Consider the following 24,036-nt stretch of genomic DNA (forward strand, 5'->3'; position numbering starts at 1 on the left):
CATCTTTTGTTGTTGTTCCTCACTTCCTTGTTTATTACCTTCTCCTCAGTTAATTTTGTTTGTATTCCATTTTAATTCCTCAATTGGCTTTATAGCTATATATCTTTGTATTATTTTTTATTGTTTGCTCTAGGGATAACAATATCTATACTTACCACAGACAATTTAGAAATCATATTGTACCACTTCACATAAAATAGAAGAAGCTTGCAGCAGTCTATGACCCTATACCCCCATTCTTTGTGCTATTATGTGTATTACATTACATACATTGTAAAATCCACAATAGAGTGTTATAACCTTTTTCCCAATCCTCTTGTGAATTAAAGATTTTATGATTAGAAAAATACATATAACATTTTATTCTTACCTACAAACTTACCATTTCTGCTTTCTTTTCATTCTTACCTGTTTTAGTCTTACCTGTAAACATGTTTTCATTTGGTGTCATTTCCATTAGCATGTCAGTGCAGAACTTCTAGCAACATATTCTCTATTTCCATGTATCTTAAAATATCTTTATTTTGCCTTCGTTTTTGAAATATATTTTAATTGGACATAGAAATCTAGGTTGGCAGTTTTCTCCTATACTCTTGGATTTCACTGTCTTCTGATTTCTGTTGTTTTTGAGGAAAAGTCATTCATTATTTGCTCTTTCTCTATATATAATGTGTTATTTTTCTTTGGCTGCTTTCCAGATATTTTTCTCTTTATCTGTGGTTATCAACACTTTGATTATGATGGCCTAAGTGGTATTATTGTTGTTTGTATTTATTCTACTTGGTGTTCCTTGAGCTTCTAACCTCTGTGAGCTATTTTTTTTTCCAGCAAATTTGGAAAATTCTAAGCCAATTATATTTATATTTTTTCTTCTCTATTCTTTCTACTCTCTTCGGAACTCCAATTGTACACATGTTAGATTGCATGACGTTGTCCCACAGATCACTAAGACTCTGTTCATTTTTCAATTTTTTTCTCTATGTTCTTCAGATTTGACAATTTATCTTGATCTCTATTAATGTTCACTTATCCTTTATTATGCCACCTTCAATCTGATATTAAGGGCATTCAGATCTAGAATTTCTACTTGGTTATTATTTATAGTATTAATTTCTCTATTAAGATTTTTGGTCTGTTCATTCATTGTGATCACAATATTAAGCTCTTAAACATATTTTAATAGCTGCTTTCAAGTCCTTGTCAGTTAATTCCATCTGAGTCATCTTGGGGCTATTTTCTATTGAGTGATCTTTACCTTATCTCTTGGTCACATTTTTTTCTGTTTCTTCACATGTCTAGTAATCATTTATTGTTTGCTGCATATTGAAATGAAATATTGTAAACAGTATCAATTACATTATCTTCCTTTTAAGGGTATTGAGTTTTGTTCTGGAAGTAGTTAAATTGCTAGTAGAACCTTTTGTTCCTGTCAAACTTGATCTTATTCTATGTTAGAGTGAGCCTATTTCAGTTTTAAAGTTAGTCCTAGGGTATGACTGTTGCTCTATTGTATGCTCCTTACTTCTATTACATTTATTTCTATTGTCTGAGATAGTCAATGAGTTCTCACCTGAGCAGGAATTGCGACATTTCTTGGCATGGTCTTACCTATGTATTCATCATTCATCTCTCAGGCCTGTAAGAAGAGATCTCTGCTGGGTCCTGTGGAATCTTGCTTGCACTTGGACAGCTCAGCCTTCAGCCAAAGACTTGCAGGAAACTCCCATGCAAACATCTGGGCCCTCTCCATATTTGATGTTTAGGAAGCTAAACTTCAAGTATAGCCTCCTTTTCTCAGGGACCCTATCCTGCAAATTTCACTCATCTTAACGACTCAGAACTCTTATCGTCTGCCTCCTCCAGGGAGCTAAACTGCCACTCTCTGGGGGCTCCGTCTTCCTGCTCCACAACAGGAAAGTATCTGCAGAGAAAAGGCTGGACAATTGTGTAGTAATTGCTTCAAGCATTTCCCTTGTCTCAAATGTCGTAATTTTGCACTGTTTTCTGTTCAATACCTGAAAATGATTTCTACAAATATTTTTTCCAGTTTTATGATTGTTTTCAATGGGAGATCATTTCTAGTACCAGTTCCTCCATCATGGCCAGAGATACAAGTTCAACTTGGATCATTTTATTTTACTTATTTATTTATTTTTTTGATCATTGTTTTCTTTTTTTTTATTATATGTTATGTTCTAGGGTACACGTGCACAACGTGCAGGTTTGTTACATATGTATACGTGTGCCATGTTGGTGTACTGCACCCATTAACTCGTCATTTACATTAGGTATATCTCCTAATGCTATCCCTCCCTACTCCCCCCACCCCACAACAGACCCCGGTGTGTGATGTTCCCCTTCCTGTGTCCAAGGGATCATTTTAAAAATACAAACTGAGACATGCCACTTCCTGCCCCAAACCCCTTGGTAGCTTTCCATTGCTCTTAGAATAACGTTGTGATCTACAACATCTTCTTCAAGGCCCTGCATGGTAAAAATTCTGGCTATTTCTCTAGTTTCTTACTGCACCACCTTGTCCCTCATACACCCTTTTTTTAAGTCTTCTCTCTTTCTTCGAGAGAGAGGTTTTTTCTACCACCAGGTTTTTTCACAAGTTCTTCTTTCCCCATTAATGATGATCCACCATTCTCTTTCTTTGTCCACTGTTATCCTCATAACTGAAACATCATTTCCTAAGGATGGCCATTCCTGGCTCAGTCAGTCTAGATTTCATCCCCCATCACATACTCTTGTTTTACCCTATGTTTTTCCTTCAAAGCACTTATTTAAGTTGTAATTATGTGTGTTTTGTTTTATGTCTGTCTGCCTTCCCAGAATGCACAGTCGAGGAGAATAGAGATCCTGTCTCTTTTTATTTATACCACATCCACAGTATTATTAGTGCCTGCACCTAGTAGGTATGCAGTATGTACCTATTGAATAAATGAATTGACTTCTGTCTTTTAGATCATCTATTCATTTTATCATTGATGATAAACGTAATACCTTACATTCATATAGTCTTTTATACTTCTCAAAGAGGATTTTCTGCATAGCTCCTCTGAGCCTCACAAAACCCTATAAGGAAGATTGTGAATATTATCAGATAAAGATTTTGAGACACAGAAAAGCCAGTTGATTTGGCAAAGCTCATAGTACCAGAGGCAGAAATACAGCTAGAACAGTCTCCTGGCCTCTAATCAGGAGTTCTTTCCAGAACACTGCTTGGTCTCACATTCTTTTGGGTTCTTTCTATCCTTATTTATAGGGTAAAATGTGTGCAAAGTATAATCTCCCTTTTGCAATATGTTTTCAGTTTTTCAGATTGGAATCATGTTGGCTTTTTATGCCCTTAATAAATATCAGTGAGCACAAAGGAAGTCCTGTGAGGGCTTATAATCATTTTGCTCCCATTAATTCCCACACTGAGCAGTTTCCCCATTTCCATTCCTGGCCTTGTGAGGCTCTTTGCCATCCCTGTTAAAATCTAAAGTTGCTTGAACCTTCTTATTGCAAAATTGCATCTTAAACATTCTAATATCTTCTTTAAAAAGCCAGTAAAGACTACGCCAAAAAATCAGCCATCAATCGAGAAGCCCTGCAGTCTTTTGTGTGCTGTTGTCCCTAAGTAGGAGTGAATATGCTGAGCTCTGCATTCCCCCACTAGCTCCTCTGTGATCAGTGTGGACATTCCCAGCACAACTGGGCCGAGGCTGGAAACACCATCTGAATGTTTGACCTCACAAAGTTGAGTGGCTGATCCAGGTTTAACCTTGACCTCATCAGCACCACCTTCTCAGCACCACTTTGGCTCAGAAGCCCAGTTATTTATTCCAAGGGATGATTTAATGCAGTGCTAGTGTCTCTTCAGGACTTTTGAACTCATTTATTTATCCAGTCATTTATAAAAGATGAAGAGGAGAACAAGGTAGGCCAGAGTGGCTTTGTACTATTAAAGACTGTTTGATTTCTAAGTACATGTTCTTTGCCACCTTTCTGCCATTCCACATTCTAGAGGCCATGGGTAAGTCAGCACAGGGATCTTAACATGATAACATTGGTTTTAGGAGGTCTCGTGCATAATGGACCAGACTTAAGAGCACAATGCTGTAAGGTAGTGATTTAGGTGAGCAGCAGATTCTGGCTTTAGGATTTTGTTATCAGATGCTTTTTAAACAACTTGTGGCCCAGGATCCCTGCACCCTTGGGATGCATTGTAGCCTTAGAACTCTGGGAATTCTGAATAAAATCCCTGAATCAATCATAAGGATGCATATCTGGTGCTTAGTGCAAACCAAGGGGCAGAATATTTGCAGGCAGTGTATCCTTGAAAAAAAAATCTAAGTCATTTTCCTGCCACGCTTCAAGCTTACTTTTCCATCCTTCCCAATGGTAGTGCTAACTACATTTGTAGACCATTTATGTGGCCAACACTGTGCTAAGCTGTTAGCTTCATTCTGTATGAGACAGGCATTCTTAGCCCAACTTTACAATTGGGAAAACTGAGACTCAATGAGATTAAGTAAATTCTTTACAGTCATTATGCTAGTCCATGAAGTAACTGAGATTTGCAACTAAATCTATCTGATTCCGCAGTCTTTGCTTTTAACCAGAGGTTAGCAAACTACTTCTGTAAAGGGAAGAGAGTGGGTATCTTAATCTTTGTGGGCAACATATGGTCTCTGTAACATATTCTTCTTTCTGTCACAATCCTCTAGGATGTAAAAAACATTTTAAATTTACAAACCTTACAAGAACAACTCATGGGTTAAATTGGACGTGGATTTGGTCTGTGAACCATAGTTTGCTGACCCCCGCTTTTTAACCGGTATGCACCCTGCTTCTCAGGATGTGAAAAATTAGTGCAATTGCAATGGAAAATAGCAAGAAAATGGTAAGGGCCTGGAAGAGGCAGCAGGATTACATCAGGTGCTATCCCTGCTCTGGAGGGATGAAACTGGGGATCATTGAACCACCTGGCATTTGTTAAAGATTTCTGCTTTCCCTCTGAGATTCTTTCAGGAACCTCACACCTCCAGCAGCCCAGAGAACCATGGGCTGCATGGAAATGCCTCCTGAAGGGAGTAGAAAACCTGCAGGATAGAAATCATCACATCTGTCTGGTTTTTCTCAACCTTTCTTTTCTGCACTTTCTTGGTTCTAATCAAAGCACTATCAGGAACTCCAGAGTTGGCACCTTTTCATTTTTATATTTTCATTTAATTACTTTTCAGCTGCTAAGTGTTTGACTGTTCAAGGGACTCTAGTGGTAAATATTTGTCTCCAGCCTGGCAGAAGCTGTGGTTTCCTTTGATGAGCTCACACGGTGTGGCTTTTAAGATGCTGCTGACCAGGACAGCTGACTGTCTTCAGTGGGTGCAGTCCCCAGCTGTGGGCTGAACCCCTTCCAGAAAGTGCTGCTGGGCCAAGAGGCTTCCTCCAACTTCCCGCTGCTCCCATCTAACCAACACCTCAGTCTCCTCTCCACATGCTTCCGTGCCCTCTTCCTTTCCCTCGCAGACACTTTCTTCTGCCTGGCAAAAGGAATCTTGTTTCCATGGAAGCCTCATTAAATCTGCGTCTTGCTCAGTTTGGGTTTGATCACGGCTGCCAGAAATATTTTTAGCCCATGCAGTTGCGTAATGAGATAGAGATTGGGGGTAGGGACAGGGGACTGTGCGGGCAGAGGGGCTATTTTTTTTAAGTGAAAGAGGAGGAAAACCTCTAAAGAAAAGGGTTTTATGGAATTGGAGGAAGGATGGAGCACCTCTTTTGGGTGCATGGGGCTGGTGTTCCCTGGTTAGCTCTTCCCACTGGAAGCCCATGGGCACTTGCCATAACACCTGTCCTGGTCACATGTCAGGGGAACCTCTGATCTCCCTTTCCATGAGCTCAGTTGGCCCAGCCAGGGTGTCACTTACGCTAGGGAGTGTGATTGATGTTGCTGCTCACAGATTTCCCCTCCCACAGACCTGATGGGGCAGCCAGGATAGTAGCAGAGAAGAAGACAGAGCAGTAGCAGGAAAGAGAGGACAATGCTAACACATTGGAAGTTTATGTTCAAAGACGGGATCTGGGGGGTCAGAGATGGCACATCTACCATGTGATTGGTGCTGGAATCTGATGCCAAGTGCACCTTTGGCCACTGAGGTTCTGAGAACTCCTGCTTGTGCTTTTCAGCCAGACTATGCCCTCACCTGCCCCTGTACTTTAAAAAGCTCTTTAGGCTGGAGTAGTTGTTTGCGTTGGATTGTTGGAGTGTGTGTGTGCGTGTTTGTGTGTTCTTGTATTACAAGACAAAGAGGTTTAAAAAAAAAACATAAGCAGATGTCACAGCTAATGTTTATTGAACCTTTACTGTGCCACATGGTGTTTTAGGCATTCTATATGTGTTAACTCATTTTCCCTAATTCTATGGACTAGACACTTAAACGGTCACCATTGTACAAACAAGGAAACTGAGGCACAGAGAAGTTGGGAAACTCATTTGCGGTCCTCCAGCTAATTAGTGGTGGAGCCAGGTTTTGTACCCAGACAACCGGATTTGAGAATCTGCAGTCCTAGATCGGTAACTTATTGTTGGCCTGTCATACATTTTAAATGACGTTCTGTGCACAGAACCATTTATAGTAACTTTGTATTGTTGAGCTGAAAGTAGTCTGCAGATGTGCTGCTGGGATTTCATTCATCTTCAAAGAGGTGGCTTTTTTTTTTTTAAAGAAAAAAGCTTTTCTGAGGGTGGTATCTAAATTCATAAAAATCCTTACGATCAAGATTTTCACAAGTTTCATTCTGACTCTCTTGCATTGCCATTCTTCCCATATTCCCAGTTAGTTTGTATTGATTGCCATGTCTCCCTTGGCCCATGGTCCCCGCAACATTTCTTGCAGAACTGTGTCCTGCCTCACACTGTCAGGCAGCAGGAGCCTTTCCAGCCGCCAGCCCACAGTCCGGCAGCTCCTTCCTCAGGACATTTAATTCCCCACATTTCTATGCAGTTACCTCACAGAAGGACAGCTACGAGGGCCCCACTTGGCTTGGTAGGCTGGTCCCCTTCTTTACTCACAAGACTCTGTTTATCTTTGATTATCTGCTTGTTGACCTGCCTCTCTTCAAGGCCTCGGTTTTCTCTGAAGTTTCCAGCTTCCCTCCTCATCCCGCAAAAGACCAAAGTGGAAAAGATGAAACCAGAATCCACTGGAAGCCCCACTTGCCACAGCCTCTCCTCTAAATGCATTCTCTGTTCTGTTGAGGACATGAGAATGAAGAGGGGCATGAATTGAGGATTTGTTTGTTATTCTTTACAATATCCATGTGAGCTGAGTACTGTAAATACCCCCATTTGATACATGAGTAAACTGAGGTGTGGAGTGATAGAGGAATTTGCTCAAGGTCACATAACTAGTAAGTGGGTGGAGCTGTGATGTGAAACTGGGCAGTCTGATTCTCGGACCTGTGCTCTTAATTACCAATCTATATTGCCTCTGACTTGAAAACATCCAGGGAAAAGGTTGAGATAGATCAGCTGAAATCTTCTTGCACAGTAAAGCAGAGGACACCTGTCCTAGAGTTACATTCATCTTGTTCATTGTCAACGATTTGTGTTCGGTGACACCCTTTTCAGTCCAAGGACTTACCTGGGTGCTGTGACAATTGGACATGACTAGGAACAAACAGTGACCATGTAGCCCATCCAAAGGCAGGGTAGGAAGTGCATGCTTGTCACTCCGTTTTGGTTATAAGAAGCAGGAACCCAGTAAAGGCACCTTTTATATATCTATAAAGTTGAATGTATAAGATATATGGGAGTCAGGCATGGTGGCTGATACATGATACATATATTATGTAATCCCAACATTTTGGGAGCCCAAAGCAGGTGGATCACCTGAGGTCACAAGTTCAAGACCAGCCTGACCAACGTGGTGAAACCCTGTCTCTACTAAAAATACAAAAATTAGCTGGGCGTGGTGGCACACACCTGTAGTCCCAGCTACTTGGGAGGCTGAGGCAGGAGAACTGCTTGAACCCGGGAAGTGGAAGTTGCAGTGAGCAGAGATCACGCCACTGCACTCTAGCCTGGGTGACAGAGTGAGATTCCACCTCAAAGAAAAGAAAAGAAGATATATGGGTATTTGTAGAACTCACAGAAGGGCAAACAGGCCTTAACAGGTGCTGAAAACAAGAACTGGGAAGTTGCCGGTAACTTCCTGTCTTTTTCCCTGGAACCAAATGGTTTCTTACTTGCTTCTTTCTGCACCTCTGTCTCATTTCCCTCTCTCTTCAGACGATTTTTCATTGCTGCATCATACACATAGAAAAATCAGGATCCACCCTCCCAAGTTTACATATCGTTGTTTCAGGCAACCATAGTATCCTTAAAACTTCACATTCCAGGGAGAAAGCTTGGGTCAAGGATTTAGCCAAAGGGCAGGGAAATGGAGTAAAGATGCCACTGCCAGGCCTATGGGCAGCAAGGAGGACGGGAAGGAAGCTGCTGTCGTGGTCCAAGTGACAATTCAAAAGCTCAAAGCATAAGTAAGTTGTGTGCTTTTCACAGATGGAGAAACTGAGGCACAGAAGTAACCTGGCTGGGGTCCAGATCTCTGGCCTTTGTGTCAATGCTAGGTCACTGGATGTGGTGTCTGATTTCTACAGGAATGTGGTTTCTCTACTTTGTCTCAGAGCCCACTCAGAGCACTGGCTGGCCGGGGGGCCCTGGGGCCCTCTTAGAATAGTCTCAGGTCAACAGCCCCAGGACAGAAGCAACCAAAGTGAAGTTATGGAAGAAAACTCTTTGCTAATCTGTCAATGGGTAGAGCCAACACTTAGAACACCTGGATTCGAATACTCATCTCCAAAACCTGTGTTCTTTCTACCATGTGACAAGCCCTCATAAACCTCACAACGTCTCTATGAGGTGAGCACTTGCAGATCCATACTTCAGATAAGCAAATGGAGGCTCAGAGGGTAAGAAGCTAATTCAAGGTTATGCACCTGAGTCAGGATATGGACACAGCTTTGTGTCTGATTCCTAAGTGCCTGTGCTTTAGCCACTTGCAATACTGCTGCTCTCTGCTTCATTTCCTCATCTGTCAGATGGGAACGATGATACCCATTTCACATGGATACTGTATGGGGAAAAACAGATAAAAGAAGAGAAAGTGCTTTGAAAACATAAGCAGCCCCAGCAGATGGGAATTATTTTTGCTGCTGACACACATCCTCAGCCCCGAGGGCTCTGCTGAGCCGTACCCAGCCCAGAGCTCTGGAGGCACCTCCTCCCCACCAACAGCAGGGGGGACATTCTGTCTTCATCCTGAGCAGGCTGACAAACTGAACCCCACTCCTCCCTCAATGTCCCCAGGCTGGGAAGGAGTATAGCTCATGCTGTGTTCTCTCTTGTTGCTGAGAGAATGCAGAACCCAGAATTTGGGTCTCAGCAGGTTGGGGAGATAAGGAAATGTATTTCTTCCTCCAAGACTTCTTTTTGAAATATTTTCATTTGTGGAATCAGATTGTGCATGCAAGTTTCTTCCAGAAATGTAAGACATTGTAATGATGGGAACTGTTGGTTTTATAATTGAAGGATGGGAAAGGAAACTGATATTTATGGAGCACCTGTTATATACCAGGCAGCTACCCAAAAATCAGCCATTGTTGCAGTGTTATGCAAGCTTTATTATCCACATTTCATAGGCTGAGAGTCTGACTCAGCAATGTTGTGTTCTATGTGCTAGTTCCCACAGGTAGGTGGCTGTAGCACTGAGATTTGAATCCATCTCCAAAGCCTCCATCTTTCTACCACTGCCTCCCATTGGAGGGGAGGCCATGGACTGGGTGTCAGAGATGTCAGAGATGTCCTTTCCAGTCTAGCAGACTAGGAAGCTGCTGGAAGCTACTTATGCAAAGGTCAGCAAGGAAGGAAACAGAGTCAGAACTAGATGGGGCTCCCCTGGCCACTTTCCCATGCTGGCCCACACCGTCCGGCTAGGAGTCAACATTGGGTCTTATGCAGAGTTACCTGTATTCAACAGAAACATCCTGGACACTGCACAAACTAGTGGGAGCCTGTGAGGGAACAGCCTGTCGGGTTTCATTGAGGTTCAGCCCAACTCATGAGCTAGGGCAGGTACCAGAGGGTGTGTTCCACCCACATGGGGCAGGTAGGCGGGGGACTCAGGCTCCATTTTCATAACCAAAGGCTGAGCAGAGAGGCTTTCTGAGCAGTGGCAGAATGGGAAGTGTCCAGAAGCTTTGTTTGACAATTGAGTTAAGAGGACAGAAAAGACAGAAAGCAGATGTCAGAGTTGGGAAGGCTCACCCCAGCTCCTTGACAAAGGTGCATGAGGCCAGTTCTTGAAGCAGTGACCCCTTCTTGGGCCATGTGTTCATCAAAGCCGGCCCATCAGCCCTGCAGTGCCCTCTGTGTTTAGAAAAGGGCCAGACATGATTCTCCGAGAAAGGATTTGAAAACAACAAAGCGTTGCCGTATATGTTATCTCATCTCCTCAATAGTCCTGTGAGGTATGTGAGACAGGTGTTACTCTCTCCACTTGGCAAATGGGGGAAAAAAGAGCCCAGAGAAGTGAAGCTGCCTTCCCAGGACCACACAGCTGGTAAACAGTGTCCATTGCAGCTGTTCTGTCTCCCATACCCAATACCCTGTGCACCACGCAAACAGAAAGACAACTGGGCAACCAAGTCATCTAACGAGTATGCATGCTATGGTCTCCCTCATTTTGTCTTTCAGGGCTACACCCTAGGAGAGCTAATCATTCTCTGTTAGATAAGAAATAGCCAACACTTCTGCAGCATGGAGGCCAAATACCAACAGAATAAACTCAGACCCAAAGAGATGCTCAAAATGTCTGGAGTTAGTACTTCACTATACAGCTCTAAGGTGTAAGCCTTGTACACCTGTCGCAGTATGACATGTGCTTACTCCCACCTCAATTCCTGATTCCACATTACAACAAATACAACTTCAGGCTTTGAACTAACAATGCCAATGTTTCTGAAGCCCATATTAAATGCCAAAACCTGAGTCAGCTACTGAAGGTAGAGACATGAATAAGATGGTCCGTATTATTTCAGAGGATTCTTTGGTTGCAAAGGGCAGAAACCCAGCTTGAATTCACTTTGGAGAAATTGGGATTTTTTTGGCTTGCATAAGCAAAGCATGAGAAAGAAAGTCCCAGGAATGATGAAAACCAGAAATTTAAATGTCTCCAGAATTCTTTATTTTTTCTTTTAGGCCGTCTTTTTTCTCTCAAACTGGTTCCCTCCACTGGGCTGGAGACATAACTGCAGGCAGCCCTCAGGCCCACATCTTCAATTTAAATGTTGGAAATGGATTGTCAGAGAACTTTTAGGCCACTCATTCTGTGGGAGAGATAGTCTTTGTAAAAAAGATAGCCACTCCCATGTGAGCAACGTGGTTAGGGTTAGAGGCATGAATGTACCCCAAACCAGGGGTGTGGGAAGCAGGTTGACACTCTAGGTGATAATACTCAGACCTTAAGGAGCTTTTGGTCTAGAGGGAGGTGTGGACATGGACAAGTAATCAACACTACAAAGCAAAGCTGCCAGCTCTGCAACACAAGAGCCCCGAGAGGCACGACAGGGGCAGGGTGGGGACCCATGCGGGTCTGGATTGAAGTGAGGAGGGGCATCAGGAAAGCATTCCAGGAGAGCTGAGGGAAACTTGAGCACACCCTCAAAGAATGACTGGGAGTCATGAGGTGTACAAGGGAGGAAGTGCACCCCAGACAGAAACAATCACATAAGCAAAAATGAAGAAGATTATGAACACCTGGGAAGGGCAAGTAGCTCAGTAGTGTTGGAGGCCAAGGGACATGAAGGAAGGTGATAAAGTCCTGATGTTAAGGATAGAAAAATCAAAGTCCTTTGAAAATCATGTGGCGTTAGGATCTCAAGAACCCTACAAGGATTTCTTTAGAATAGAATCAAAGAAAAACAAAGTATACAGTCTGTGAGGGTTGGATAGGAAGTAACATGGTGAGAAATGTTGGCTTGAGAACTGTATATCCACAGCACAATGGTGTTTTAGAGGATTTGGGGGAAGGGAGAGAAAAATCTCAAATTGTCTCAGTAACTAATGAGCTTTCATGTACATTTAAAATTGTAATAAATGCAATTGTGAGGATGATGGTGAGGTCAGCAAAATAGTCCAGTTTGTAATTTGTGGTTATCAGGCTGGCATATCCTGCAGGTCACACTTCTAAACATGACTTCGAAAAATCAAAGATCAGCTAAGTTTGAAGTAAGTATTGAAGGAGGGAGATTACGTTGCCTCAAGTTAAAATAGAACATAAGAGATGGTGATTCAAATGATCAAAAGCACCAAGCTTCCCTGTTAGGATTCAAGGGAAGGGTGCGTGGCTCTGAAACCAGATATCTGCAAAGCAATGTGAAATGAGATCAATAGTAGACGTCGAAATATTGAAACTGATATAGGATATTCAAGTACCAGCTTCAAGAAAATGAAATGAGACCTAATAAAAGAGAGTAGGAGTCAAGGGAGTATAAGATATTAAAGAAAGTGAAGAGCCAGGGTTTGTAGGAAGGAAGAGAGAAGAGGCAAAGTGAGCAGCTCTTTTACCTCAGGAGCTTCCTCCTCCCCCATCCTCCCTCCTGCTAAAAACCGAGTTTGTTTTAGCTGAAATGATTGTAAGACAAATTTTTGTTATAAAAAAAGGAGCTATTTTGTGTTGACTTCCGTTATAAAATCAGAGCTCTGCTGCCATAAAATTAAATCGCATAATAGAATGAGTAGAATACATGATGTCCTGCAGAAAGGAAGATGGCAGCCCACTCAATGCCGTGCTGGGCTTGACTATACACAAGCCGCGCCATCTCCTGCTGTGAGTTGTAGCTGCTGCCCAGCAGTGCAAGTTTTCATTGCAGCTGTTTTCTTCACATTCTGAGGTTTATGAAATTCCTTATCCATCAACAATTGATCTTTAGCTCTTAGTCCAGGGGTTGTCAACTGGCATTCCATGGACCTTTAGAGGATTAATGGCTAGGTTTTCAAAGATCTTTGAACTCCCTGAAACTATACACAAAACATTGTGTGAGAGTATGTGCATTTTTCTGGTAAGAAGCACCTGAATCATCGAAGCAGTTTGTGATCCCCCAAAAGGCTAAGAACTACTTCCTAGAGCAAAGGGAGGTTTTGCTACACTTAGAGATTTACACATTTGACCAGGGCTGCTCACACAAGTGGGATGCAGTTTCACATTTCATGGCAGGTCTGCTTCCAGCTACACAAATTCATCAAGGAAATATTGTAATACTTCTATAAGAATCAGGAATTCCATATATTTAATTTATTTGGAATAAGAACCACTATATACAAGTTTTTCCAAAAGACCAAAAGTTCTTCCTGTGGCAGGAAGGAATATGATTAAATTCATGAAGCTTTGTGTTTATATTTCAACTCTGAAAGATAATTGTGACTTTACTAAATCAAACCTGTATACCACGATTAGGAAAATGTGGACTGATTTGGGATCCTAGAGGTAAAATGTGACCCCTGTGAAGTACCAATGCACCGTTCTTTTATCTGTTAAAGGGCACTGAGTTTCTGAAATTAATTAGTAGGCAGGAGGACATGCACATATGATGTGATAGTTTAAGTACTAATAATTATTCACTTGGAAGGGAAGAGAAGAAAATTCAGAATACAGTATTCCTTAACGGGAAATCAACTTAGAGGAGGTTGGAGGGAGAGCAAGCAAGAATATTTCTGGTAAAACATGTATAAATCTATGGTCAGCCAATGTGTTGATCAAAGAAATTATCTTTTGGGGAAAATAGTAGAAGGCAATTGAAAAACAAGCATCAGGCTGCATAAAAACAGCAAACAAAAGTCACAATGGCTTGATTGTGTGATGAGGAAATTAACAGCTGCAGTTAGGAAAGTATGTTCAAAAAAGAGACAGAAAGGGTAGTTATAAGAGAAAAACATCCCTGCAGATCTTCAAAATCAGAAACAATGAAAATAATTATTTCAAAAATTAAGAAAAAACTCTCTCATTTATACCTGAATTACCTGTATAATTGGTAAAATTTCCTATGTATACAAATCTGGGTCCTCTGATCCTCTCTCTATAAATAAATAGAAGTGTATAAATCAATAGTCAGCCAATGTGTTGATCAAAGAAATTATCTTTTGGGGGAAATCAGTAGAAGCCAATTAATAAACAAGCATCATATTGCATGAAAACAGCAAATGGAAGTCACAATGGCTCAATGGTGTGATGAAGCCACACAATCTGTATTAAACACATCATCTCCACAGATGGATAAAAATATATCTTCTTTGTGTCTAAGTCTCAAATCTGTGTTTCCTGGCTCTGTTCCCTCATATCTACTCATTCTCCAAGTCAGCATGCCCAACTTGAAAGTGTCATTTTCAAACCCTGCTTCTTCTCTTCTGGAAGTTCCTCCTCTGCCCATTGCTCCACAATCCCCACCTCTTTCACCAATAGCAAACCTTAAATTTATCTTTCACTTCATCTTACTTCCCCTTCCTATATTCAAAGTGTTTCTCGCTTGCATCTCTTTTCATTCATTTCATAAGCATTTATGAGCTCCTGTTATGGTTTGGAAACTGTTCTTCATGCTGGAGGTGGTCTTATAAACAAGTAATTTCAATTGAGTATTTAGTATATTAAGTGCCATCCCAAAGGCAAACACCAGCTGTGGAAGGCTCCCCAAACCAGTCTAAGGAGGTTGGGAAAAGCATCTCAGAGAAGATGGTGTCTGAGATCCGGAGATGTGTGGAACTGGGCAAGGAAGAGAACAAGTAACAGCAGTCTAGAAAAAAGGCCTCTTTCAGCATGCTAAGAAGGGTGGAGGACAGAGGAGTGCCATTCAAAATTTGGAGGGAAGGAAATGCATAGCAAGGTTTGCCACTTGAACAGATGACTTCAGCTGTGTTGGGTGAATGAAGTTGAATGGGTACAAATCAGGTCAGGAAAAGGAGTTAGGAGACTGTTACTAGAATCCAGGCCAGAGGTGGTGATGGCCAATATATGAGAGTTTTAGCAGGGAATGAAAAAAAGAAAATGTATGCATGAGGTAGAAGTAGGTAAAAACAACAGGATCTGGTGCCCGATTGGAAATGGGGGTGGTCTGGAGAGGAAGCCAGAATGCAGTCAAAAATGGATAGTGGTACCATCCACTGACATGGGGGTTAAAGGAGGAGAAGAAGCTTTGGTAAAGAAAATAAGAAGTTCAGCTATGGAATGTTTGAATTTGATTTCTCTGATGAGGAGTACTTCTAGGTGATGGTAATGCTCAGGGTATAGACTTGAGAGTGGATGGGTAAAGGTTGAGGCTATTAAAAGGGAAAAGGTCAAGGGACTGAGGGCCAAGGATTTCTAATAAGTTATCTTGGGCCACTAAAGTGAGCCAGGATGCTGGCAGGAAGCCTATGAGCCAGGTACTAAAGTCTTCAATGTTGAGCCCAGTGACTCAGGTGTCAGAAGCAGCAGGAGAAAGGTTGATAGCCTAATGGGGAAGGAGCCATTACCTGAGAGTAGCAGAGAGAGTTATCCTAGCTGACACAGCTCTCAGGGATTTGCTTCTAAAGCAATCCTTAGGAAAGAAAACACAGTATCCACAGGAGACTGGTGGGCACTGGCTTCCCCAGAAAACCTACCTAGATGAATTCTATTCTCAAGGGACTCCTATTTAGAAAAGGGGCTTTGTTAGTTCTCAGAGCATCACCAAACAGATGTATATCTCATTACTTGCTCCCACAACCCTTCTGCTCTGGCCACCTGGGCCTACCCATTGTCTGCTAAATGCACTTCATATTTTCTTGTTTCAGTGCCGCAGTGTTCATAATCTTCTTTTCCCAATCTCTGCACCTCACTTACCTGAATCTTACGTATTCTCAATGACCTGCTCCATCCAGTGACCAGCCCTTTGAAGAACCCTTTAATACCTACCAAGTGAACATTCTCTCCATTTATTACACACTTCCTGTAGCACCTGTTCTATAACTATGAAATATTACCTATTATGCACATATATTGCAGTCTCTTGGTGGACAGAGAATCCGATTTATACCTTGTCAATTTGTAGCACATTTTCTTGCATATGTAGATGCACCATGAATATTTAGAGAACTTGTTAGTTAATTTCCTATTTAACATGGGCTGCAAAGTTCTGATCCATGCACATCTTTTATAAAGTAGAAATGATGGATGATACATGGAGCTCAAATTCCATGAAGCAGAAACATGAGAGATGGAGCTGAATTTGTTTGCCTGTATAGCTCTTACAGCAATTGCTTCCAATTTGTTTGATTTACCTAAGAGCTAAAATTGTGAATGACAGCTCAAATGATTTTTCTGTACATTCAGAAAATGAATTTGAATATTTGATGGAGAGTAACTGCTTAAGACAGGAAAAAGGGGAGACTATCGCTTTTAACTTTTTTTATAGCAGAGCATTAAGAAAGAAAAAGTGCAGATAAATGAGATCAAATGGCAAATGTCTGAACCTGCTGGACACAAGTCCCGGTAGCCATTGATAGACAGTGTTTATATGGCTTCTGGGCCATCAATAAATAGATAAGGTATGTCAGCGGCCAATGTTCCAGGAAGTTTGAGGAGATAAACAGAAGTTGCCCAGCAGCCTAAGCGCTTCCTTAGGAGGGCAGTGCTCCTTCAGAGCGCCATCTGCCTGTGTCTGCCTGTTCTTATTCTTCACATTAAATGCTTTTTCTTTTCTTGTTTTTATGATGGTTATCCTAAAGATACGCTAGCCTGGACTTTGACAAGGACATCTGGAGATAAGAATGATTCAGAATTATTTTTCCCTTTGGGCAATTGTAGCAATTTTAAAACTATGTTAGATGGCTAGAGATTCTTGAGAATATTTCTTTTCTTGGATAATCATAAGGCTTCGGATAGTGGTACCTAGGAAAGTTGACATCAGCAGCAGCCTGCCTCCAGTTGATCAGGGCCTTTGGAACTTCACAGGACTCCTCTGCTGAAAGCCCCATCGGTTTCCCTCCAGCACACCTAACTCAGCATTGACTCTGGGTAGTAGAGGGTGGTTTATGGAATCTGATTCATCTCAGCAAGAGGTGGATGCAAACACATTCCTAGAGCAGAGGGCTTGGCATGTCTGGTCTTAGGCAGAGGGAACTAGAGGGAACCTATTGCTCTTGAGATTCCAGCAAAAATAGCCCATGACAAAAGAAGAAGATATTCAGGTCAAATGAGGGCTTTGGTGCTATAACATTGTCTTAGGAAAAAAGAAAGAAATTGGCCGGGTGCGGTGGCTCATGCCTATAATCCCAGCACTTTGGGAGGCTGAGGGGGGGCAGATCACTTGAGGTCAGGAGTTCAAGACCAGCCTGGCCAACATGGCTAAACCCCGTCTCTACCAAAAAATATAAAAAATTAGCCGAGTGTGGTGGCGGGCTCCTGTAATCCCAGCTACTCGGGAGGCTGAGGCGGGAAAATTGCTTGAACCTGTGAGGTGAAGGTTACAGTGAGCCGAGATCATGCCATTGCACTCCAGCCTGGGCAACAGAGTGAGACTCCATCTCAAAAAAAAAAAAAAGAAAGAAAGAAGAAAAAAAGAAAAAAAAGAAAAAAAATGTTTTTTAAACAAAGGAAGGCTTTGGGCTTGGAGTCCAACTAAGCTAGGCTGGAATCCTGGTTTTATCTTGCTTCTCTGTGCAACTTTGGATTTTACTGAATCTCTCTTATTCTCAGTCCCTCCTCTGTAAAATGAGGATAATGCTAGTACCTGCCTCATCAAGTTGAATGAGACCTAAATGAGATGTGTTGAAAACACTTAGCATAGTATCTGGCACATAAGGAACACTTAATAAATGCTGGCTCTAAAGAAGCCAGAGAGAGACTCAGAGGTGACGAGAGAAGCCACAATCCCCTCCATTTCATTGAAAAGCAATTTTTATTATCTCATTTTAAAGGCAGTATAGTATAGTGGCTAAGGACATGGACTGTGGAGCTAGCCCTCCTCAGTTCACATTCTGTCTCTGTCATTTATTAGCTGTCACTTAACCTCCTTGTGCCTCAGTTTTTATCATTTTTGAGAGAGGAGTAATAATAGTTCCTACTCTGGTGTGTTGTGGAGATTTGATGAGTTAATACATATAAACCACACATAGTAGTGCCTGGAGCATATTAAATTACATGTAAGTATTAGCTGTTATTTTATTAAACAACGTGTGGCATAGGACATATTGGAACATTGAAGTCTTTGAGGCTCTTCCCAGTTTCATATATCAGAGACTACAGTATAAATATCTGCTTACATGTCTGCTTTCCCCATTGGACTGTGAAATCTTGAAACTGTTTTATTCATTTCTACATAGTGTTGGCATCTTATTATGATACCTGACATTTACTAGGTGCCAAACGGGACTGGGCATGTTGTAGGGATTCAGTCAATGTGGGTCATTGCAGGTGGGGAGGTGGGTCAGGTTAAAGGTAAGAGAAGGGCCTTGGGGCATCACATTAAGTAGTTACCAGATTGAACTGCAAACATTGCTATCCAGGAGAAATCAGGTCAATATTTCACCTTCATGGCAATACCAGTACAGTCCAAGGAGAATGCATAGAAGGAAAGAAATCATAATCTGATTGTATGTATTTTATCAGTAGTAAATAATTATTATTATTACTATTGCTATACAGTTTTGTGTGTTGGTGTGTTTTGTTTTATTGTGGATGAAAAATGGGGTGCTAATCTATTCCCCTTCCCAACACCAGTGCTCAGAAGAAATTTCCACAGATAGAGAATCTGTAGGTTATGAATTTGGCCTTGATGGATTCTGGGTCACTATTTCTCAATATTTGTCCATCTCATGTGAAGCTCTTAAGATAAAGAACAATGTCTTACTCATCTTTTTAACTTATTTGCCCCTTAATGCCTATCACATACTTTGCCCGTGGAAACTCAATAGCCATTTGTAACTGGAATTTAATTTCTGAGGTCCAGAAAAACCTTTTTCCATCCCTCCCCTACTACACAGTTTGTCTAACCATGTCTTCCCTCCCATCATCCACCTTATAAACATTATTCCTCAAGCATCTTCTTCTTTCATCACATTATTGACACCTCCACTGCTCCATGGTCCAAAATACCATTTGGGAAACAGAATTCTAGGAATCTGGAGACCTAGAGCTCTTCAGATCCTGAAATCCAGTTTTCTGAGCTGAGACAGTTTCTTAATTTCTCACCCCAACTCCATTTCTCATCTTTCTCAATGGATATTTTCCAAGTCCCCATTAGGCATATAACAATTCCAGAAAACATTCAATTTTCCCCTCTCTTAATGCCATGCTCCAAAACACCACATTCCCTCTAGACATTGAGAATTGGAGAGAGATGGAAAAGTACTTTGAAAATGTGTGCGTGTGAGAAAAATGCTAAGTGTTCTGTCTGATCGCTTCAATGACACGTTTGCTGCTTTAGAAACTTGACTAGACAGAGTGTGAGGAAAAAAATGAAAAGAAAGAAATGTGTTCAGCTTGGCTGAATAATGACCAGCAGGGTGAAAAGATAAGATAACCACCCACTCACAGGATTTATATCCTCAAGCCCTAGAAGGTTGACAACAACAGACATTGAAACTACTCTTAATGGAGGGTGTGCTTAAGAAGCAACATTTATAGCCGCTTTTAGGAAAGCTAATAGGAAAGTTGGTGAAATAGAGAAGATGTCTAAGCATGTGAGATACCACCTCCATCTTGGAAAATAACCAAGGTGATATGATGTTATGCAGGACCCCTTCATTAAAACAGATTTAGTGATTAATGTCAGGAGCATTGTCAAGAATCACAACAGCAATGAGTTTATATTGAGCAATTTCTGCTGAGTAATTTGCAGGAGGACATCTCACTTAATTATCCCATCATCCTTTTACAGATGAGAATATAGAGGCTTAAAAAGGTGCTTTTCCCAATGTTATTCAGCTATAAGTGGTCAGTCATGGCTCAAACATAGGTTAACCTGACTACAAGATCTTCACTCTTAACTTCTCTCCTGTGTTGTAATACCCTTGATCCATGGAAATGGACCATCTTCAGATACTGCTTCTGTTGCCTCCAGAATGTCCAGGTATGAATTGGGTAATGCTCAAAGACAGAGAGGAATAGAGTATTAAAAAGATCCCTGACCTCATTTTCTGAAGACATGAGCCTAAGCTGAGCTGTACCATTTACCATCTATGTGAACTTGGGCAGATTTTTGGATACCACTAGGTCTCAGTTCCTATAACTCTCAAGTGGAAGGGAGCATAACTGCATAGACTTCACTGGGCTGTTAAGAGAATAAAACAAAATAACTGTAAACAGAAGTGCCTAGCGCACATGCAAAGGATTATTGGGATTCTCTACCCTTCAGGGATTAGAAGTTGGTAGTAGGCAACAAGTTATAGGAAATACGGTCAATTGTCTGCTAACCAGTGCTAGAGTTAATTTTGTCTCTGGAAAAAAGGACTCTCCTCTCTTTCTCTTCTTCTTCCAAAACTTAAGACATTTGCAGCTGAATCCCCAACAGGATTTTGTTTTCCTTTGGGAGAGAGGAAATAGGCCAATATACCCCCAAAACTAACCCCATAATTTCATTTCAGCAATAAAGTGAGGTCCTTAATAACTGGCCTGCCCAACCTATAGGGTGGTTGGGAAACCCTTGAGTGGTCATGCATGGGGAAGTGTTTCGTCCACTGTAAAGAGCTCTCCAGAGACGATAAATCTCATCAGAAGGCTTCATGCTTGAGGCATGGATTCTTGGAAAAACAATGACTCTACATATCTTGTCAGAATCTAAAGGAGATGCTGGGGAGAGGAGCTAGGTCAGTCTCCAAAATGGAACAGTAGAAACTAATCATGTGGAACCTAAACTTGTGAAGGTTTTTAAAACCAGAATTGGTCACCTTCCTTTGGACCATGAGCTCGGATTGTGAGTTGTGACTAGGTCATGTCTACTTCCTGCCCCTGTTTCCCTCCTGTCCCTACCTGTCCTTCCTTGACCCCAGGACAAAGTGCTGGGATATGAAAGTTAATTATGACCCGAGGGAATTGGTACAGATGGGGAAGAAAGAAATGTATTCAAGAGCATTTCCATCAATATTGAAATTACACAGAAGGCTGGTGAATTTGGGCTACCCATTCTCACCTCCCTCTGTGCCCATAATTCCTTGGCCTCCTTCAATTTTATTTTCCCTTTGGTTCAGTGGAATGCTTGATGGCTTAAGCTAGCCTCACTTGGCCAAGCATTGGAGAAACAGAGAGGTGTATGACATGGTTACACCCCCCATGGGGCTCACAGGGCAAGGTGAGAGAAGACAGAAGTTGTGTGTGCTGGGTGCCACGTGGTAGCTACAGACTAGAAATGAGACCAGGTTCAGAAGACGGAGAGGGCTTGTGGGCCTGAGTCATGGGGAAAGTTTCTTCAGGAGATGGGATCTCAGCTCTGCCTTGTATGCAGGGCTTACATAATAAATATGTTGCCTTGTTGTTGTTGTTGTTGTTGTTGTTGATTTAACAAGATTTTGCTTTAAGAAGACTTTGTAAAAACAACTGAACAAATGCAATCTCCTGCCAGAGCAGGAAGCAGCAAAGGAGATTGGGAATATAACCCCCTTGCAGATGCTCCTTCACCTACCTGGTGCTGGATTACCTAAAAGCTTCACCTAGTAGGGTCACCCCCCCAACAGATTATTTTTAAAAATTGAAGTAATCTGATATTTTAAGAAAAATCTTATCATGGATATTTAATTGGCCTATTTACACCTATTTAGGGTCAGTCGGTTTTGGACAAGTATGCAGGGGTCTTGGAATCAGACCACTGGAATCAAATCCTCGTTCTATCACTTCCTAGCTGGATGACCTTGGACAAAGTTACCTGACTTCCAATAGCTTCAGATTCCTCATGGGCAAAATAGAAATGCTACTAGTACTTAATAGTGCTCTGAGAAGGATTCAATGAGAAGGATTAAATGTATGTCACACACAGTGTTTGCCCATAGAGAGCTGTTATTTATAAGTGAGGGGAGCATCCTAAGGTCCTCAGAATTTAGGGGAACTAAAAATCTCACACTGACTTCTCCCTTCAACAGCACCTTCAGAATCTCCTTCATTTTCCATACTGTTCTTTCAACCCTTTGATGAATGAGAAATCAAGTATTCATTTCCCTGCAGATTTTCCCAAACTTTCTGCTTTGGCCAATAAATATATTTTTAGTCCCAATCTTGCATGCTCCTTTGGGACTTTTCATCTGATAAACATCCCCTCCTGTGCTCTTGAATATGATACCCTCTTCCCTGCCCTTCACCCTGAGTCTCCTTGCATCTACTGTTAGGCACAATGATGACCCCACCAAGGTCAAACAATGGCTGTGGCCTCACCTGGACCCTGATGACCCACATAGACTAGAGCCCAGGGATCAGCCACTGATGGAGGCCCAGAGGGCAGTTGGAAAACTTCACAAGACAATCCAGCCTGATTATTTTGACATGCCTGACCTCAGGCTGGTAAAAATGAGCTTGAGGAATCAGATAGGAAAAAGAGATAGGTGATGCAATTTTGTTCCATCGCCCAATTTTCTGAGTCAAGAGTTGTTTGTTTAACTCCAGTCAAATTAGTATTTATCCAGATTTCCTGGATGCTTGTCCAAAGAAAAGTACCCCAGATCTACAAATCAGAATCTGGGACTGGGACTTAGTAATTGGCACTTTTACAGTTATACCAGATGTTTCTAATACGGGTGCTTCAACCACCACCCTTACAGAGTGCTGCCTAGGACCCTCTTTTCTGGCAGGTGAAGTGGAAGGAGGTTTTGTCGAAGGGAGATTCTCCACTTCAACTTCAGCATCTCTGCTTATATCCGCTTTGTTTGGTTCTATTTCACCAAAGGCTTTCATCTTCACATAAATTTTCTTCAGCTTTAAATAATTGGTTTTGGTAGCCATTGGTATACTGGAAAGAACATTAGAGTTGGAGTCCAGTTGGCTTGAGTTCAATTCTTTGCTCTGCCATTTACCAGCTGTGTGACGTTGGTCAAGTTGCCAACCTATCTATGTCATTTTCTCATGTAAAGATAATCCCACTTCACCAGGCCATTTTTGAGGACTCAGTGAAATGATGTGTAACCATTTTAGGAATACTGGATTATTCTACAGTGCAAGTTTCTACATCAGCTTGGAGCCTACCATGCTTACATTCAAATCCGGTGAGTGGAGCTCTGTGCACAAATAAAATGGAATAGAGCTCTGTGCACAAATACAAGGACTTCTCCTCCTTTCTGCCCTTGTACAACTTTGGTTTCCTTAATGAACAGAATCCATGACAATCCTGGGCCATGGTATAAAGATGGGACTTTCTTCCTGTGAAGGAGTCTGGTCTGAACATCTTCCAAACTCCAACATAACTGATGTCATTTCTCCACCCAACCCCATTTGCTGTCTCCTGACTCAATTGCTAGAGAAGCCACTTAAGGAAGGTTCCTGGAGTTAAGGCTGTGTCTGGGCCAGTGGAGTGAGCAGTTTTCAACAGTCAGTCCTCTTTATCTTCTCTTTTTCTAAGAGCCTTTACTAAGCAATGCCTCCTCCTGCCTCCTTGCTGCATCTCCTGATGGAATGCACAGGTAAATCTCCTTGGAGAGTACCAGCCAGGAACAGTCCACAGCCAGGGCCACCAATCTTCACCACTGAGCTCCATCTTTCCTTTCAAGCTGTCCTTCCCCTCCCCTCTCCACCATCACCATAGCAACACAGTGGTATAAAAAAATGAAAGCACTAAGGCATCTAAATATAGTCTGAGTCTCAACTCTTCCAGCATGGAGCCTAAAATCTAGGGGATGACAGCTAGAGGCATCCAGATGATAACTGGCAGCCAGGAGGGAGGATGAGTCAAAGGAAGGGGTCAAGGAAAGAAGGGAAGGAAAGGGAACCATCATTTACTGAGCCTGCTGCCTGTGCTTTCTCATGTCACCCGCACGACCACCCAATGTGAATG

General features: G+C 41.9%; 1 protein-coding gene across 14 annotated transcripts in view; it reads left to right on the forward strand.

The window, feature by feature from the left end:
- LOC105472909 (solute carrier family 8 member A3) overlaps positions 1-24,036 on the forward strand; it is a 141,489-nt gene that overhangs the window by 81,363 nt on the left and 36,090 nt on the right. For 2 of the 14 annotated variants that reach the window (XM_071099965.1, XM_071099966.1), the window contains exon 1: positions 5,699-12,283. The exons of 11 other annotated variants lie outside the window; for them this stretch is intronic. The gene's annotated coding sequence lies outside the window, so the exon portion shown is untranslated. Of the gene's footprint in view, positions 1-5,696; positions 12,284-24,036 lie in introns of those variants that run through there. One more of the 14 variants, XM_071099968.1, reaches the window with a different exon arrangement.

This window comes from Macaca nemestrina, chromosome 7 (assembly GCF_043159975.1).
Source record: "Macaca nemestrina isolate mMacNem1 chromosome 7, mMacNem.hap1, whole genome shotgun sequence".
Taxonomy (NCBI): domain Eukaryota; kingdom Metazoa; phylum Chordata; class Mammalia; order Primates; family Cercopithecidae; genus Macaca; species Macaca nemestrina.